This window comes from Moschus berezovskii, chromosome 3, assembly GCF_049115385.1.
Source record: "Moschus berezovskii isolate FMDL1 chromosome 3, NW_MosBer_1.0, whole genome shotgun sequence".
Lineage (NCBI taxonomy): Eukaryota > Metazoa > Chordata > Mammalia > Artiodactyla > Moschidae > Moschus > Moschus berezovskii.
In genome coordinates, this window is record NC_142462.1 from 14542194 (window position 1) to 14555643 (window position 13450).

A 13450-nucleotide genomic window follows, 5' to 3' on the forward strand; every position below is an offset into this window, starting at 1 on the left:
TTTCAGAATTTTCCACAGTTTATTGTGATCCACACAGTCAAAGGCTTTGGCATAGTCAATGAAGCAGAAATAGATATTTTTCTGGAACTCTCTTGCTTTCTCCATGATCCAGCGGATGTTGGCAATTTGATCTCTGGTGCCTCTGCCTTTTGTAAAACCTGATTGAACATCTGGGAGTTCACGGTTCACATATTGCTGAAGCCTGGCTTGGAGAATTTTGAGCATGACTTTACTAGCGTGTGAGATGAGTACAATTGTGTGGTAGTTTGAGTATTCTTTGGCATTGCCTTTCTTTGGGATTGGAATGAAGACTGACCTTTTCCAGTCCTGTGGCCACTGCTGAGTTTTCCAAATTTGCTGGCCTATTGAGTGCAGCACTTTCACAGCATCATCTTTCAAGATTTGAAATAGCTCAACTGGAATTCCATCACCTCCACTAGCTTTGTTCATAGTGATGCTTTCCAAGGCCCACCTGACTTCACATTCCAAGATGTCTGGCTCTAGGTCAGTGACCACATTATCGTGACTATCCTGGTCGTGAAGATCTTTTTTGTACAGTTCTTCTGTGTATTCTTGCCACCTCTTCTTAATATCCTCTGCTTCTGTTAGGTCCATACCATTTCTGTCTTTTATCGAGCACATCTTTGCATGAAATGTTCCCTTGGAATCTCTAATTTTCTTGAAGAGATCTCTTGTTTTTCCTATTCTGTTGTTTTCCTCTATTTCTTTGCATTGATCACTGAGGAAGGCTTTTTTTTATCTCTCCTTGCTATTCTTTGGAACTCTGCATTCAGATGCTTATATCTTTCCTTTTCTCCTTTGCTTTTCGCTTCTCTTCTTTTCACAGCTATTTGTAAGCCCTCCTCAGACAGCCATTTTGCTTTCTTGCATTTCTTTTCCATGGGGATGGTGTTGGTCCCTGTCTCCTGTACAATGTCACGAACCTCCGTCCAGAGTTCATCAGGCACTCTATCAATCAGATCTAGTCCCTTAAATCTATTTCTCACTTCCAGTGTATAATCATAAGGGATTTGATTGAGGTCATATCTGAATGGTCTAGTGGTTTTCCCTACTTTCTTCAGTTTAAGTCTGAATTTGGCAATAAGGAGTTCATGATCTGAGCCACAGTCAGCTCCTGGCCTTGTTTTTGCTAACTGTATAGAGCTTCTCCATCTTTGGCTGCAAAGAATATAATCAATCTGATTTTGGTGTTGACCATCTGGTGATGTCCACGTGTAGAGTCTTCTCTTGTGTTGTTGGAAGAGGGTATTTGCTATGACCAGTGCGTTCTCTTGACAAAACTCTATTAGCCTTTGCCCTGCTTCATTCCGTGCTCCAAGGCCAAATTTGCCTGTTACTCCACGTGTTTCTTGACTTCCTACTTTTGCATTCCAGTCCCCTATAATGAAAAGGACATCTTTTTTTGGGTGTTAGTTCTAAAAGGTCTTGTAGGTCTTCATAGAACCGTTCGACTTCAGCTTCTTCACATAGCTCCCAAAAAAGAGCTCTGTTGAAAATGGTAAGGAGATACATTACAATGGCAATGAAATTTCTACCTTAGCCCTATTGTTCCCAATTCCCCTAGAAATTCTGCTGAGATTTGCTTTATGTCCACATTCTTTATGTCATTACTTCCTGTTTCTCAGACTTACCTTGAAGCATATTCGAATCACATGGATTCAGTATATTCCATCTACCGCTTATCAAACCATTTACATTAGTTTGAATGTAGCAAGTGCTCAAAATAGATTCTATTATTATTTTTAATTAACACATATTACTAGCAATAACTAATCACATTGATTTTTCATCTCAATAGCCCTGTGAGGTGGGTACCAAACTTAAGTCTCTTCTTTTAGTTGAAGAAATTGAGGCATAAAGAGATTAAATGATTGAGAGATGAAGCACCAAGTCACACAGGACTAAGTGGCAACACCATGACTCCAGTTCAGATCCACCTAACGTCAGCACCAACCAGGCAAACAAGCAAGCTATTTTGAACTGTGCTGATGCACAGGAGACCCAACCAGTCCATTCTGAAGGAGATCGATCCTGGGTGTTCATTGGAAGGACTGATGCTAAAGCTGAAGCTCCAATACTTTGGCCACCTCATGCGAAGAGTTGACTCACTGGAAAAGACTCTGATGCTGGGAAGGATTGGGGTTGGGAGGAGAAGGGGTCGACAGAGAATGAGATGGCTGGATGGCATCACCGACTCGATGGACATGACTTTAAGTGAACTCTGGGAGTTGGTGATGGACAGGGAGGCCTGGCGGGCTGTGATTCATGGGGTCACAAAGAGTCAGACACGACTGAGCGACTGAACTGAACTAAACTGAACTGATGCACATGATTTGAAAGACCATATAGAAGCTATACCAGCCACACTTTCTATTATAGCCCATGGCCAAATATCATTGCAATACAAAGAAATGTGCTATACATTATATAAATGTATGTGTATGAATATATATATATAGGTTAATTTGTTTTTCTCATTTCCTGATGATAAAACTTGAAGAATAATTGTTTCTGTGACACATGAATTGTAAATGTATGTTTTTTTTTCCAATTTGTGTTCTCTGGAATGCTCATTTACCCTCTTCAGCTTGGGAATTACAGCGCACTCATAGCTAGCAAGAGTCTTAGACTCAGTGCTTAAAAATTTCATAAAAAATTGAAATTCCCACCTTTATTCAAGCCTGTCAGGAAATCTCCCTATAGCCCTTTGTATTTGAAAATGCATTATAGTTTGTTTAAAGCACTGTGGGAAACAGTTTTACAGTTGCACATAAAATCATTTTGTGAGCTACCAAATGAGAACTGGGAAAGCTCAGTGAATGGGGATGCCTCCTTCAAAACCTCCTGTGTGAAATGGAGGTGTCATGTTCCCTGCTTAACTAGCAACGTGGTCACTTTATCTCTTCATTTAACCCCTAACTACAAATTAGGAATTCTTTAAGACATACCCATTAGTTAAAGTGAGACATAACCAATGGTAACTAGCAGAAAGGAGACAATGAATATCCCTCCAAAAGCTATTCTCACCAGGAGGGGCTGAGAGCTGAAATGGAGCTGTATTGGAGCAAAGTTTTTTATGCTGTTAAAATTAGGCTGGTATTAACCTAAACTAGACTGCATTAAGTTGTTTATTGTAATCCTCAGGACAACCACTAAGAAACTAACTCCCAAAATACAGTAAAACAAACAACGATGGCACACTAAAAACATCTGTTTAATACAAGAGAAGGCAATGATAGGTCAGGCAATGAATATACAAGATCAGGCATAGAAAATAAAAAAGAAAGTGGCAACTGTAAATCGTAATTTGTCAGCAATTATGTTAAATGTAAATAGATTAAACACTTCAATTAAAAGCTAGAGATCGGTAGAAAGGGTTTAAAAAAATATCCAACTATTTATACCTAAAAAAAAACATCCTTTATATTCAAGAATACAAACAGATTGAAGGCAAAAAATGGTGGAAAAAATATGCCATGCAAGCAATAACAAATGCAGAGCTGAAGTGGCTATATTAATATAAAAAAATATAGACTTTAAGATAAAGACTGTTATCAGAGATAAAAAATAGTATAAAAGTTTTAATCTATAGTCAATCTGTCAGGAAGATATAACAATTATAAACATAATGCATCTGACAATAGAACATCAAAGTACATAAGCAAAAATGGACAGAACTGAAGGGTGAAATAGACAATTCAACAAGCATAGCTGGGGAGGCCTTAACATTCCACTTCCAATAAAGGAGAGAATAGGCAGAAGGTCAATACCAAAATGGAAGACTTGACCAACACTATAAACTAACTAACTAGACCTACCAGACATCTATAGAACATTCCAATCAACAGCAACAAAATGCACATTCTTCTCAAAGTCACATGGAACAGTCTCCGGGATAGACCATATGTTAGTGATAAACAAGTCTCAGTACATTAGAGAGGACTGAAATCATACAAAGCATATTCTCTGACTGCAGTGTAATCAAAGCAGAAAAATATTAGGAGAAGATCTGGAAAATTCACAACTAGATGGAAAATTTTAAAAGACATTCTCCTAAAAAGCCAGTGGGTCAAGGGAAAGTAGAAACTATTTTGAAAAAGTATACATCATGTTGAAAACTATGAGAGACAGCTAAGTCAGTGCTTAGAACAAAAAAAAATGTTTTTTTTAGAACAAAATTTTATAGCTCTAAAGACCTACATTTAAAAAGAAAGATCTCAAATCAATAACTAACCTTCCACCTTAGGAAACTAGAAACAGAAGAGTAAACCCAAAACAAACAGAAGGAAAAAGAAGAAAAGAGATGATTTTTCAAATGCAAAGAGTATTAGTGAGCTTTCTGTAAACTTTTAGTGGAATTTCTCATTTGAAGAGCTCATCTCTGTACTTAAAAATTACAGTTGCTTGACCTGCCTCACAATTTCCCAGCTCACCACTCAGCTGGGAAATTGGGTCTGTGGGTAAACACTGCTTGCATGTGCCATACACTAGGATGTTGTCAAAATGGAAACCATCTATCTATGCTGGTGGACTCCTCCAAGGCTGAATATCAAAATACTGCCTAAGTCTATGGAGGAGAAGAATTTTGATTGCCTGTTTGCTTGTTTATTTGTTCATTTGTTTGCTAATGGAAAGGTAGAACATAGCAGGGAGGGTTCTTCTCTTGAGGAAAGAATCCACAAATCCTATAAAATCAATGAACTGACAGTTGACATATTGGTTCAGATGACAGACTTCTTCCCCTCAGATACTACATGACCTGTTGTACTGAACAGGTCAGCACTTGGCCAACATGTGTTTCAGGCCAGCCCTATTCTGTTCTCACTAAACCAAAACTTAGGAAATGTCTTGGGAAGCTAGGAGAATCATTTACATTTAAAACACAATACATGACTAAAAAAGATTAAAAACTAAAGTTAATACAGTAAGTCCTCTACATACGAGCCTTCAAGTTGCAGACTTTCAAAGATGTGGACATGCATTTGCAAATTCATTCCTGTAAGTTAGCTCAGCTGCCCGGCATGCGTGTCACACGTGTGCAGCGTCTGCAAGTGCTTGTGGTCACTGTACAGTACTGCATTGTTGTTCAGTTGCTCAGTTGTGTCCAGCTCTTTGTTGGACCCCATGGACTGCAGCACGTCACACTTTCCTGTCCTTCACTATCTCCCAGAGTTTGCTCAAACTCACTGAGTCAATGATGCCATCCAACCATCTCATCCTCTGCCGTTCCCTTCTCCTCCTGCCTTCAATCTTCCCAAGCATCAGGGTCTTTTCCAATGACTCGGTTCTTTGCATCAGGTGGCCAAAGTATTGGAGCGTCAGCTTCGGCATCAGTCCTTCCAATGAATATTTAGAGTTGTTTTCCTTTAGGATGGACTGGTTTGATCTCCTTGCAGTCCAAGAGACCCTTAAGGGTCTTCTCCAGCACCACAGTTCTAAAGCATCAATTCTTCTGCACTCAGTCTGCTTTATGGTTCAAATCTCACATCCATACATGACCACTGGATAAAGGACTGTATAGAGCACAGTATTTCAGCATCTTTATTTCAGCCCAAGATATCTGGAAGCAAGTGGAAAAGTAGTGATGATGTAGCTGCTACGGCTAAGAAGTGCCAAGTGACAATAATGGAAACAACAGGGAAACAGTTGAGTGGAGCGAGGTGAAAAGAAGGTAGACATCGCCTGTTCTTATACAGTATTAGAGTACAGTACTAGATGGCCGATTGTTGGGTACCTAGGCTGACCTTGTTGCTGTGAACAATTTGGACTTACACATACACTCTTGGAACGGAACTCATTCGTATGTAGGGGACTTACTCTATTTACTGATGGATTACTATGTCCCAAGCTTCCCACTGAACTCTCACAGTAATTCCACAAGGCCGGTACAGCTATCCAATTATACAGATGAGAAAGCGGAGGCTCAAAGAGGCAAGCAACTTGCCCAAGATGGCATGAAATGATAGAACCTGAACTTGAACCAGCCCTGACTCAAAAGTCTTAACTAGGGCTTCACTGATGGCTCAGTGGTAAAGAATCCGCCAGCCAGTGCAGGAGACACAGGCTCAATCCCTGGTCCTGGAGGATCCCACATGCTGCAGAGCAACTGAGGCAGGGCCCCACAACTGTTGAGCCTGTGCTCTAGGGTCCAGGAATTGCAACTATGGAGCCCAGTGCTGCAAATTCTGAAGCCCACTCGCCCTAGAGATCGTGCTCTGAAACAAGAGAAGTCACTGCAATGAGAAGCCCTTGAATTACAATGAGAGAGTAGCCCCCACTCCCCACAACTAGAGAAAAGCCTATGCAGCAACGAGGACGGAGCACAGCTAAAAAATAAATAAAATTATACGTGTGTGTGTGTGTGTATCTATATATACATGAAAGGTTGGTAAACCTTTCAAAAAAGAGTCTTAACCACTATAACTATGCCAGATATCACATCTGATATCAGACATCTCACATCAGGGTCTTAACTAGCCTACAATAAAATCTGTCCTGTAATCTGAATTAGTAAAACATTCGGAACTTCACTTTGTTTAATTACTTTTGAGGATATTCACAGAAATGAGGAATCAGGCTATAGTTTCCAGTAGAAGATAATTTTTTTTTTTAATTTTGATTGAATAGACAGCAGTGATTTATAATTAGTCACCGGTTTATCAGTTGATTACCCATTGATGGATGTTTCTGAAACAGTGAAGGGTGCTTGAAGTGAAGTAGCTTCCCCACTCTCCTACAATCTTATTTACCCTATAATCTGCAAAATAAATCATTTATTCAGAGGTAATAAATACGGAAAGTTCACTATAGCTCCTATCTGATTTCTCTCAAATGCAGGACTTGCGGAATCCAAACGACTTTAACTGAGAGGCTTTACATTTCTGGTTTCTCTTCGATATAACTATTGCGGGGGGCGGGTGGCAGGGAGAAGACAGTCAGCTGCAAGAGTGACAGAGGGCACTGACTGCTTTCTGGAGAGAAAAATCGATTCCGGGGACATTTACAGCCTGTTCAGAAGCTGTCAGAGAGCCTGGGGCTGGCCTTGCCCTCTAGTCCTCCTGCCCCGAGGGGGCTCCAGGACAAGCTCACACAGAGCCGGCTCAGCACTCACCCCGGCCTTGTACTCCCTCCCCTTATCTCACAAAGTCCAAGAGTCTCTGCTCCCGGAGAAGGTTGAATCACCTCTTCAATAAAAATTCATTTCCCAGTATCTTTCCAGAAGAAATTAACTACTTTGTTGCCAAGAAAGACTTATGCCACATTTTGACAAAATAATGGGAAAATATGCAAGTGTGTATGTGTCTCTTTGTTCTTTTAAGTCTTGAAAAGGAAATCTGATAAGGGATAATGTAGGATTCCTGGTTGGCTGCTTATTTCTTATACCATTCCCTGTAGTCCCAATCTTTGCATTTCTCAATTACAATAGAAACCTGCTTCCTAACGTGTTTGTTATGAAAGGTGTCCAGCACGTTGCAGACACTGCTGTCCAGTAGAATTCCTTGATATGGGGAAGCTCTGCCCCCGGGTCTGTGCTCCCACGTGCACTCCCACTGCTCCCAGAAACGGGATCAGGAGCTTCACCTGCCATGAGGATGAACACTGGCCCCAGACCCAAGTCATCACTTCAGGAAAGGGCTTGATCCTTAACAGAAATGGGATGTAAACGTCAGAGTCTTAGCTGGGGTTCCTTTGAGAGCTAGCAGGAAATTCTCTTATTCTTTCAGGCCATATCGAGAAGATTTGAAGTTAGCTTGTTATTGTTTAGTTGCTCAGTCCTGTCTCACTCTTTGCAACCCCATGGACAGTAGCTCACCAAGCTCCTCTGTCCCTGGGATTTCCCAGGCAAGAATACTGGAGTGTGTTGCCATTGCCTTCTCCAGGGGATCTTCATGACCCAGGGACGGAACCCAGGTCTCCCAGTGGGATTCTTTCACCACTGAGCCACCAGGGACGCCCAAAGTTAGCCAGCAGCCATATTTTTGAGCTCCGTGAGGGAGGCAGCTGTCTGGGATAAAAAAGAATGAGGATAAACATGGAGGGAGGTGGAGTCAGTGGGGGAGACGATGAGGACATTACCTGAGCCCCCAGCTTCAGCTACCCCTTGGGCCTGTTCCACCTTGTGTTCCCAGTGATGGGAGCCAAACCATTCCTCTGCCTTAGGCTACATTTTCCTTGTTTCCTAGAAACTTTTATCTAAAGAGTCCCACAGCTATTTCCCCCTTTCCTGATTTAACAAAGTAGGATCATTCTGTACATCTTACTTAACAACTGGCCTTTTCACTTAACTTTCATTGGCACTTATCGAGGTGGTACATTTAAAGCAACCACATTCTTCTGAGAAAAACAGAGCATGGCATATGACCACATCGTTCCTCTATCGTTTTTACACTGTTCATTGATGAGTGGACATTTAGATGGTTTCTGTTTTTGATATTACAGCCTGCAATGTACTTCTTAATAAAAATAGGCACTTAGCTAGGTATATAAGATAGATTCATGCCAGTGGCATTTCTGGGTTAATCATTTCATGGAATTCTTCATCGAAATGGCCAAATTGCCCTCCAGGAAAGTCGTGTCAATACTAGGCTCATAGCAACAGCATACATGAAAGGGACCCTTTTTTCCACAGCCTCACCAAGGTGTAGGGTGTTGTTACTCTTTTTAATCCTTTGCAGTCTCCAAGGTAAATATATATCTCATTGTTTTCAGATGCGCTCTTTAAATGTTAGTGGGCTGAGACCCCTTCCTTCTGCTTAATGGTCACGTGTGTTTATCTGAGACACACTTGCCTATTTTCTGCCGGGGCCTTCATGTTTTCCCTGCTGATTTGTGACAGCTCATCATATATCAAGTATATCAATTCACTGCCTGTTAATATAGCTTACCATTCTTTTCTAAGTTATCTCAGTTTTTAAAATTCTAATTTATGAAGTCTTCTGCTAGGCAGAAAATTTAATTTTCACATAGCCAAATATATAAACACTTTGCTTTTATTATTCATTTAAAAAGCCCTCGATAATGTTATGAATTTCCTAACACTTAATCCAAAATCTTTTAATAACGACCTATGAAGAATTCAATGTTGTTGGATAGAAGATTGTGTGCTAGCACTTTCAGACTACTAGATGGAATTAGTAATAATTTCGTGAGGAAATTACTATGTGTCTCTTTTAAAAGTATTCTAATTCAATGTATGTGGCGATTTTTCCCTCTGAAAAATCTGTTCATAGCCCACCCTCCAATTAAGCAATGATGAATAAGATCGAGATGAGGGCTGAGAGACGGGGCTCTAGCCCATCTCTGACCATCTTGGTCAGTGACCTCGGGTGAATCATGTCAGCCCTCAGGTTTCATGTTTTTCATCTGAAAGGAGAGGGTTGAATGAAATAAGCTTTGAAAAATCTTTCTAGCACCAAACTTTCAAGCGTCTATGAATTCCTTGCTCATATTTTATTTAAATTTTGTACTAAGTGATAAGTCATTTTCTAATACACATAGTTTTTTTTAAGGTTCTTTTTTTGGGGGGGTGGTTAGAGGAAAGAAATTATGTTTATTAAGTACCTATCAGGTTCTAGGCACTGTACATATATTGTTTTATTTAGTGTACACAACAAACTTTGAGATGGAAAATGTAAATCCATTTTACAAACGAGGAAACTATAGTCCACTGAGGTTGTGAGGGAACAATTGGTGGACTTATGAAAAAAATGAAAAAAAAAAATACACTTTGACCCTTAACCGATACATATAAAATTTAACTCAGTATGGCTCACAATCCTAAATGTCAGAGCTAAAGCTATAAAACTTCTAGAAGAAAACATAGGAGAAAATCTTGGCAGCTTTGAACTTGGCAGACTTTAAAACACAACACTGAAAGCACAAATCCCGAAAGGAAAAATCATTAAATGACACTGTATCAGAATTTTAAAGTTTTGCTCTTCAAACAACACAGTTACAAAAACGATAAGTCAAGCCACAGCCAGGGCAAAAATATTTGCAAGATATATATCTAGCAAAGGAATTGTGTCTAAGCTATATAAAGAATCATGACTAATTAACGAGATAAACAACCCAATGGAAACCGCTAAAATTTGAATAGACACGTCACTAAAGAAGAAATATGGATGCCAAATAAAAACATGAAAAGAAGGACAACATTGGTATCCATAGGGGAATGCACATCAAAGCCACAAGGAGATATCACGTCACACACATCAGAATGGCTTAAACCGAAAGAAGCTGACTGGAGCAAGCATTGAGAGGCTAGGAAGGAGCCAGAAATCTTACTGCTGCTGGAGATGTGAAAGAGGACAGCTGCTCTGGAAAACTGGCGGTTGCTTAAAAATTTAAACATACACTTAACTATGACTCAAGAGAAAAGAAATCATATGTTTATACAAAGGTTTGTACGTAAATGTTCACAGCAGCTTTATGAATAAAAATTAAAAACTGGAAACATCTTAAACAAGCATCAGCAGGTAAATGGGTAAACAAACTCTGGTATATCCAAGCAATGAAATTAAATAAAAAGTAGAAATATCTGGAATAAATAAGAATAAGTAGAATAAAAAGGAAAGATAATAATAGAAGAGAATAAAATACCGATACACACAAAAACACAGATGAATCTCAAAATAATTATGCTGAAAGAAGTCAGAAAAAATAGAGTAGATATTGTATGACTCCATTTACATAAAATCTTATAACAGAATCTACATTGACAGAAAGTAAATTAGTGGCTGTCTGTGGATGGAAGACTTATAAAGGGGCAAGAAGAAACTTTGGTGGGTGACAGACGGGTTCACAATACTGATTATGGTGATGGTTTCATGTGTGTTTACAACCAACAAAACATTAAACTGTACACTTAAGCGCATGCAGCTTTTTAAGGTCTATTTTATCCACTTTAAACTTATAAAAACAAATATATTCAGGGAGAATTTCTTTGATGCAGTATGACAGATAAATGCACTAGTACTGAAGACAACTAACATCATTTAAATAAAAGAATTTGCCAAGTTTTCAGCCTTTTTTTAAAAAAGTTTTTAATGGACAGTTTAGTTACTTATGTATAAAGAAAACTTTTTAGCTAATCATTGCCTGTATATACCAGTATTCCCATGCCATGTATTCCCTGCATTAAAATTTTTGATTAACCTCAGAATGACTTTCACTGATATTACCCAGAGTGGTGATAAATTAATCTCTTAGGCATAGAGAAGAATGTTGGGTGTATCAACTTCTTTTTTTCCATCTGGAAAATAAAAAGTGCTTAAGATTCTTTGCCTAAGAGGTGATCTTAGAATAATTTCACTCTGGTGTTATCTGCAAAACCAATGTGTTTTTATTTTCTTAAAAAATGAAACTTCCTACCTTTGATAATCAGACTTTTTAAACATAAACAGATTTTTTAAAACATAATCTCTCCCATTCTGTTGTTGAATTGATTTTTGTAAGCAAATCCCTCAGAATCATTAAGTTCAAATTAGAGCCCCTTCAAGGCAGCCATGCATGAGGACACACGTGTTGTTTCTTCTGCTGGTACTGCCCTTTCTCCAAACATTTTCAAAACTTTTTTTGGTAGAGTAGTCTTTGAGCCAAAAGGAAAATTAGTCCAAAATATTATTGCAAAGTTTTTTAACCTACTCAATCTACCAGGGTTGGTTCCACATCACTTTGGACTATTTTCAAACATTCTCCCAAATTAAATCCCCAAACAAAAATTTGCAATAATATTTTGAAAAAATTCTACTCTTACTAGACTAGACTAGTACGTTGCTTGACCAATATCCTCATACAGGGGCATGTCTTTGTATTTTCAACAATAAAGAAACAAGGCATTTCATCTTTTACATTTAAAATGGTCATTAATACATTAGTTCTTCATGGAGGAACCAAGACTTAAAATACATTTACAATAATACAATGTTAATAAAAACAGAAACCACTTATACTAAGATCATTTTAGTTAATATTATAATTTAAATATTAGAAAATGAGTTTTTCTTGATCCAGATTAGTGAAATCTTAAAAAAAGATTATCTCCAGAGACTATCAAGTAAGAGGACAATGTCCTTTTCAGACACATTCTGAAATTCTAACTCAATTAGCAGTAGAATTACAGAATAAGGTTTTAATTAAATTTGTTTCTCAAAAACCTGTCAGATATCCATTTCTTTGGGAGGCACTTTCACCAGTTAGCTGCCCAATTTCCCAGGTTGAGCTTTATTCATTACTATTAAGGCGATAGGGCTTCCCTGGTGGCTCAGAGGGGAAAGCGTCTGCCTGCAATGCAGGAGACCTGGGTTCGAAATTAAGACTATTAGAGATATTAAGACTATTAGAGAGATTACATTTATTGCTTTTCATCTTACCAGAAAACACAGGCTGTCTTGCTAGACTAAATGAGTATCTTTAAAGGCAAGCAGGCACGACATCTCCACAACAATTTCAAGGAAGCTACTCAAAGTACCAGAGATGTCACCAACAGGCATATCTTGCCTCTCCTTTAAAAGAAGAAATGAGCAAGTTAAAACTGAAGCTACAAAGAATATGTAGTCCATTGGCATTGCTGTAGAGGGGTTCAATATGTCCAGGGCCCTGTTTAGATAACTAATCTGTGTTCTTACACAGACTGGGAGGCTTAGAAGCAGAATCCAGGCCAAGGGATGTCTCAGCTGAGTCTTCTCAGCAGAAAGCTCTTTAACGCGATGCTCAAGCGTTTAACATAGCTAACTAAAAGCGCTCCGCTCATGGAATGATTAGAATGTTTGTTTTTGTGGAGAGTTCCTAACAAAGATTAACAAGACTACAGTGACCACAAGCATTGCAAAACCCACAAAATGTGGATCACCTCGCTCAGAAGACATTTAAGTTCTCTACATTCTCTTCTTCTGGAAACAAATGACTGTAACTGGAGATCTTCACGAGGATGCTGAGACATCCTAATGGAGGCCCTCGGGGACTGATCCGAATGCCCAAGCCGTGAACTTGGCCACCTTGCCAGCTCCCGTGGAGAGTGGTCCAGCCACCACAACTCATTCTTTAAGATTTGCATGGCCACTTTGACCTGCTCTCATGGATCCTGTTCTGGTAAGCTGCAGGAGACCTTGTTTTTGTTGGTTTTATTTCGAAATGCAGCTTGCCCCAATAAAAATACTGGAGCTCATAGGCCATCCCAGACTAACACATAAAACTCATATAACCCAGGCTTTTGGATGTACCCTTTGCTCCTGAGGAAGCTCCTACCAATCACATCGAGCACAGAAGAAGAGAAACTGTTGGCATTGGAGCAAGTATGATTCAGCCTTCAAATCTCAGGTTTTCACATCACCATATAGGCTCAGTCTACACAGCATCTTCATTCCCGGCCCTCTCCCCCTCTCTGACTTCATCTATGTCCAGGGGGAAGTGGGCACAGCCAGGGATA

General features: G+C 39.2%; 1 pseudogene; it reads right to left on the reverse strand.

Annotated features, from left to right (window-relative positions):
• Nucleotides 1–12171: 12171 nt before the first annotated feature.
• Nucleotides 12172–13190, reverse strand: LOC129552840 (magnesium transporter NIPA2-like; annotated as a pseudogene).
• Between the last annotated feature and the right edge of the window lie 260 nt (nt 13191–13450).